A 7,204-nucleotide genomic window follows, 5' to 3' on the forward strand; every position below is an offset into this window, starting at 1 on the left:
CAAACTCACTTCTCTATCATCACACGGCTATTCTTGGGTGATATTTCTACTTCCTACACAATGTACGACATGTTGTCAATGATTACATACCTTCCACTTGACGTCCACGGTGATTTTCTTGAAGATATGACACTTCAGATTGAAACACACGATCTCATTCCATTAGAGTAACGCGGACAGGACGTCGTTTTACACTGCACGGAAGTGTCATGGCGGATTCGTGACGTCAGCGTGAAAAGGGCCTGATAGGCCCTTTTCACGTGACGTCACAAATCCGCCTTCCGCGTTCCGTGCAGTGTAAAACGACGTCCTGTCCGCGTTACTCTAATGGAATGAGATCGTGTGTTTCAATCTGAAGTGTCATATCTTCAAGAAAATCACCGTGGACGTCAAGTGGAAGGTATGTAATCATTGACAACATGTCGTACATTGTGTAGGAAGTAGAAATATCACCCAAGAATAGCCGTGTGATGATAGAGAAGTGAGTTTGTCCAGAAGCTTGTAATGCTAACACATGCTAACATGCGTTAGCGTGTAGACAGGTTTCTTCTGGCGTATTTGCTCACATTATTAATCATTGATAACAAGTTGTCCATTGTGTAGGGAGTAGAAATATCAGCCAATAATCACTGTGTGATTAGAGAGAAGTGGCTTTTTCCAGAAGCTTGTAGCCAGTTGTAATGCTAACACATGCTAACACATGCTGATGTGGGAAGATTTCTTCTGGCATATTTGCTCACATTAATTAATCTGTGTAAACTATTGTTTGGTTTCCTAGTTATAGATCTGTAGATGGTGCTGCAATCTCTTAACTTCAAAATATAGGCTATCATAGCTCCAAATGTAGTGTAACATTAGCAATATGCTACTGAACAGTAAGGAACGCTTGACTACAGGTGTTATGAACATGCCGTCACGTCCGAGGCTTTAGTGGGCAACACAAATGTATTTTATAGACGATAATAGTTCTACGGTGGGTCAAAACAATTTTCACAAACAGAGCATTGCTGCCCTTGTGTGGTAAAAGAGCTGTGATTTAAATAAACAGCTCTTCATGACAGAAAAAATCAGCTGTTTGCCCACCATTCACCAAGACATTGCAAAAATAGAGGAAATAAACAACAATGATCCTGCCTACAACAGTTATGCATTTGCTTGTTATTAATTATACATTGTATGTGTACATGTGTTATATAGGCGACGCTTATCTTAAAGAGTAAAGACTCCCCATGGTTTTATTTAAATTTACTATGATGTTGCTCCTTATATCCCACCTAAATCTTATGTGCTAATTAAAGTTTTTCACTCTGGGCTTTCTTTTTTTGTAGGATGGCCCAGTCATCACGTGACGTCTAACATTTATCCCATTACTTTCCAATATACCGCAGAGTGAGGGGACTGTCAGATGTCACAGGCACATCATCTTCAGGTAATATTTCAGCAATTGTGTAACATTATGGATAGAGATCCAAGTCTCACTCATCTTTGTTGGAGTTGCTCTGTAGCAGACATGGATTGCATTGAAAGACTGTATAATAAACGCTTGTTTGAAGCTACATAAAATGAAGTTGATGTTCTGTACCAAAAGACTTAACTGTATTTTTTTCAACAGATAACCTTCAACTTAAATGATGTCCCGGTTACTGTGCAGGAAAAGTCCTGTGGGGAAGGCCCTCCGTACTTTACCAAACAGCACACGACAGGTAATGATTGGCAATATGAAGCCTCATGTACAAATGGGGTCATTGTGTCAAATTATTAAAAACTAAAGCCTCATTTGAATGATTGAAGATTTGAATGTATTAAAATCAACAAAGTAACTTATTTTTGAACTTAGCAAATTCAGATATTTTTATATCTGAATTTGTATTGTATGTGAAAGCATTTCTATTCACCAAGGCATTGGTCACATAATCTCATGGTTCATGAAACATGAAGGTTCATTTTGGAAATGTTTGAAGCCTTTTTCCTTTTGCCCATCATTGTCAATAGGACCATGGGCTTTAAAAGTGTGCCTGTTCCTTTATCCATTCCCCAGTACGCGGCCAAGCACTCAGGTAAAGTTTTTCTCTGTAATTCTTATTATTGGCTCTACTGTCAAGTAACATGTATCTGTCATTTTAGGAAACTGCACAAGAGGCTACTACAGAAGTGCTGGTAAAAAAAAAATGTTAAACTGGAATGAACAGTGTAATGCTAATCCCACTTGTCTTTTTAAATGAAACAACATTAAGTTTAAATATGTTGGCAGACCAGTGTGATCTTTTCATGAAGAATTTATAATCCTTTTCCATTTTTGATCTTTTAGTAAATTAATCTAAGTCAAATACTATGTCCTCAAATCAATCAGCGCTTTGTCAGTCATTTAAAAAACAATTTTGTTTGGGCATTAGAATATTACATGGTATGTGGTGAAAGTGCATAATCCTGTAAGTGTACAGACCCCATCAATAAATACCCACTGTGTAAACCTGGCACATCAAGAGTTTATTGTTCCAGGCATAAATACAGTAACATTAGAAAAACAGATCAAAAAGTGCATTAAAAACAGGATATGGTCAGAGTTGGATATAGATGTAATTAATGCAGTCATGCAAAGTCCAGCTCCCTTCAGTTATTGCAGAGTGTTGTATGGTTCACTGTCCAGGGAAGGAGGGGAGAGAGGGGAAAGCCTCACTGGGTCTTCCTGAGAGGTTTGATGAGCCGGGTGACGCTGGTCCCGCAGGATGTTGTGCACTACCTTTAGACATTGGGTGTTGTTGTTGGTACTGATCTCGGGAAGAATGGTCCCAATGATTTCCCCGCAGTTTTTGCCACGTGCTGGAGCGTTTGCTGATGGGCCTTTGAGGTAAGTTAAGCAGGGACTGTAAAATCATTGTGTGATGACTGGGCCATCCTACAAAAAAAGGCAGAGTGAACATTTTAAATTAGCACATTAAACTTGAATTTTAAGCAACATTTAGGAGGGATATGTGGAGCAATATCGCAATAATTTGAAATAAAATAGTGCGTAGTCTTTACTTTTTTATAACATGTACTGAACAGCTTAGCAATACTCTGAAAATTATTTTGACCCACCGTAGAACTATTATCGTCTATAAAATACATTTGTGTTGCCCACTAAAGCCTCGGACGTGACGGCATGTTCATAACACCTATAGTCAAGCGTTTCTCACTGTTCAGTAGCATATTCCTAATGTTGCACTACATTTGGAGCTATGATAGCCTATATTTTGAAGTTAAGAGATTACAGCACCATCTACAGATCTATAACTAGGAAACCAAACAATAGTTTACACAGATTAATTAATGTGAGCAAATATGCCAGAAGAAATCTTCCCACATCAGCATGTGTTAGCATGTGTTAGCATTACAACTGGCTACAAGCTTCTGGAAAAAGTCACTTCTCTCTAATCACACAGTGATCATTGGCTGATATTTCTACTCCCTACACAATGGACAACTTGTTATCAATGATTAATAATGTGAGCAAATACGCCAGAAGAAACCTGTCTACACGCTAACGCATGTTAGCATGTGTTAGCATTACAAGCTTCTGGACAAACTCACTTCTCTATCATCACACGGCTATTCTTGGGTGATATTTCTACTTCCTACACAATGTACGACATGTTGTCAATGATTACATACCTTCCACTTGACGTCCACGGTGATTTTCTTGAAGATATGACACTTCAGATTGAAACACACGATCTCATTCCATTAGAGTAACGCGGACAGGACGTCGTTTTACACTGCACGGAAGTGTCATGGCGGATTCGTGACGTCAGCGTGAAAAGGGCCTATTGACATGTAAATCAGCCAATCGATGCCCATCTTACAGTAAGTAGAAAATATAAGACACTGTTTGAGTACAATTTAGTTAATATATTTTTTCAGTAAACTTTATACCCTTTGTTTCCCATTATCAAGAAACAATTAAAATTGTGTCTTTATATTTATTGATTTGTCATACAGCCAATCAGCTTAACGCATAGGTACCCGCCTTCTTAAGCGCGATTATCACCCGCACAAACCTAGCTAGCTTCATTCGGCTGATACGTAGCTGAGCAAGTGTAAAGCAAAGAGTTGTGCGAAGAATTACAAAAGTCGAAAAATGGTAAGTTAATCTTTGGTACTAATTATCTTGACACTGTATATGTGGTATTTTTTGTTGTACTAAGCCCAAATCTACATGTAATTTATAAATAACCTGACAGTGGTTCTGGACTGCAAATTAGCTTAGCTTGCTAAATTAAATCGTGGTACTTTGAAACAAAAACAAAACTTGTAAGCTGGGACAATGGAAATTTCAGACAAATTTCTAGTATGAAATTAAAGTTGTTGCTGAACACAATTGATTTGAAGGAAAAATATCAGCATAATCTACAATTACACGAAGTCCTCTGTAACCATTTTTACTGTTTACAGCCTAAAGCTAAAAAGAAGCAGCAGAGCGCCCCCATGGAGCCACCAGTGTCACCCCTGAACTTGACCCAACATGTGCCAGAAGGTAATATTTGTATTATAATTTCTTTTTGTAGTGTGTAAATATTTTAGTTGTGACTTTTCATTATTGTTTTACCATTTATCCTACAGATCGAGAAAGCTTGCCAAGCTGCAGCAGCCAAACTGGAAGTGTGGAATCAGGTTTTACCTATACTATAGTTGATACATTTAATGGTTGAACTGAACTAATTAGTTTATGCTAATGTGTGTAATACACAGTGATATCTACTTGTAACAATGATAGCACCAGACATTTGATATGGCTGGTAAAGCCATGGCATATGCTCATGACTTAAAACAGACTTACAATGAGCAAACCCATGTACTGTTTTGATGAACACCAATATCATATACACACATCTTTTGTGCAGTATATCATGTGGTTGTAATAATACATGTTATCACAAATGACAGCAAGTAGTAAAAAAGTTACAGTACTTTGGCATATAATACCTCGACAGGTAGAGGTAGTTACTAGTGATGCGCGGGTCAGGGTTTTTTTCAACCCGCGGGTCCCGCATTTGGAGCAGGTTCTAACCCGACCCGGCCCGCCCCGCAATGTTGTTCTATTTTTACAGCCCGCCCCGCCCCGCACCCGCACCCGCAACCATTAAAAATTACGCGTTACAACTATGATCCGTATGAACAGCACCGGCGTGTCAGCCCCTCTCTCTCTCTCTCTCTCTCTTCCTCTCTCCCTCCGAAGAGCGCTGGGCAAGAGGGAGAGAGGAAGAGAGCACAGGTCAGCCTAACGCGAAGTCACACACAGTCGCACATACGGTGGAAAATAGGAAACATGAGCTCCACAAAAGCGTTCTCTGGATCACAAGCTGCAAAACGCTGCTTGTTTTATGAAAATCCGACGTATATTTACGCTAAAAACCTGCTGTAAAGACGACGGAATAAGTTGTGAATGAATTCAATGAATGCGCGTACGGAGGCATAGAGTGCCCGCGACCGGCATTTTTTGCCCCGCCCCAACCCGCCCCGCGATCGAAGGAGAATTTCACGACCCGACCCGACCCGAACCGCGGGCAGACCGCGGGGCCCGCGGTGGAACCCGCAACCCGCGCATCACTAGTAGTTACATATGTGACCAAAGTCATTATGTGTTTCAAATTTGGTTCTCTATGTTGCAGTTCAACATTCATGCATATTGAAACAAACACAAGTAACATTCAGTTAAGTGTATATATATATTTATTGTTTTTTGTTTTGTATTTTTATTCAGTTTCCAAAATTTCTTTTCTGGAGGCCAAAATTGAGTGGCAAGGGAAAATGATTAAAGATCTCGAGGAAGAGCGGGATTTTCTTCGGCAACAATTAATGGGAGAAAACAAGACCAAACGTAAGAAGCAGGCAGCATCTAATGCATAAAATGTTTATGGTTATTTGCATGATATTAATCTTTCTCCTGACTACAGCTCAACGCAAAGCTACAATCAAAAAAGAAAAGAATTACCTGTCGGACACCGATGTCTCCTCTTCACCAAACATAAGCGAGACTGACAGCGATGGTGCAATCACGAAGAAGAAAAAAATCAAACAGTCTGATGATTCAGATGATGTAGCAGTGCTGGGGCGAACTCACATGAGAGGTACAGAATGAATTGTAATGTTTATTTGAACAATATATTACACAAATGTTCAAATATTTTGAAAACATATGTCGAGTACCCTATGCCAATTTTATTTCAAATGTATTTAGTTGGTAATACAGGAGTGATACTACCTACAGATAAATGTAAATGTTATATTTTAAGAAACAGATTGTAATGGGTTGGGTCTTGCATTTATTTAATATTATTAAACAGATCTGTCGAACACATCAGGGTAAATTCAGTAATACTGTCATGGAAAATGGCTTCTTATAAATTCAAATTATTTGTTTAAGTTTTAAGTCAAGTTTGTAGTTTTGCAGTTATTCCTAATACAACAATATTTAAAGTGTTATGTGCATAATTTACCAAGTCAATTATTGTGTTTTTTTTTTTCTAAGTCAAAAGGCCTGATGAAGCTGTCCGAAGGTACAAGCAAGTCCTGAAAACGTTCCAGCGGGTCAGGACAATGACGGAAGCCTTCAGGGCAAACAATGTGGACCGCGGCACTATTAAACTCACGGCTCCCATCGCAGAGCTCAGCATGGTGGATCCTGACACCTTCAAGACCCTAACATTTGATTCTTCCACTGAAACCCTCATCTCATTTGCGAATAGGTGTGCTAGCAATGTCACAGCAGAGAAAAGGGCAGTTATTGAAAGCTTGAAATCAAAAGGCAAGCTTTTGCCACTGATAGTTAAGTATTAAAACAAGTGATCTATTTGAAAAGTTTGTTCAAAAGTTCGTTCACAAGCATATTGTTTTGACTGTGCTTGTGGTGTTACTGTAGTGGTTGCATTACATCAAGCATACATTTGAAGATTGTCAGCTTTTTTGGACAACTAGACAGCATTTATGCATATGTGCTGACCGAGAAGACGTTGAACTTTTCTTACAGTTTTTGTTTCATGTGGATAGGCAAAGTAATTGCATTCATTTTAAATTACAATACTGTTGTGTATACAAATAAATTCTGAAAATAGTTTGTTCTGATTGTGTTTTATGTAATTAATTGGTAAAAAGGTGTTTGTTTTTAATTTTTTGCATTTATTAGGTATGAAGAGAAGTCTACTTCAGAATAGAGACCTATTTGGGT

General features: G+C 38.6%; 2 long non-coding RNA genes across 2 annotated transcripts; both read left to right on the top strand.

The window, feature by feature from the left end:
• Window positions 1–319: 319 nt before the first annotated feature.
• Window positions 320–2,157, top strand: LOC306959689. The gene is made up of 5 exons (XR_013792637.1): window positions 320–400; window positions 1,329–1,429; window positions 1,613–1,703; window positions 1,993–2,057; window positions 2,125–2,157. It is a non-coding gene; the product is annotated as an uncharacterized lncRNA (long non-coding RNA).
• Window positions 2,158–5,722: 3,565 nt separating this feature from the next.
• On the top strand, window positions 5,723–6,744 carry LOC306983116. Its single transcript, XR_013794261.1, has 3 exons — window positions 5,723–5,857; window positions 5,934–6,107; window positions 6,509–6,744. It is a non-coding gene; the product is annotated as an uncharacterized lncRNA (long non-coding RNA).
• Window positions 6,745–7,204: the final 460 nt, after the last annotated feature.

Source organism: Gobius niger (genome assembly GCF_951799975.1).
Source record: "Gobius niger genome assembly, chromosome: 2".
Taxonomy (NCBI): Eukaryota; Metazoa; Chordata; class Actinopteri; order Gobiiformes; family Gobiidae; genus Gobius; species Gobius niger.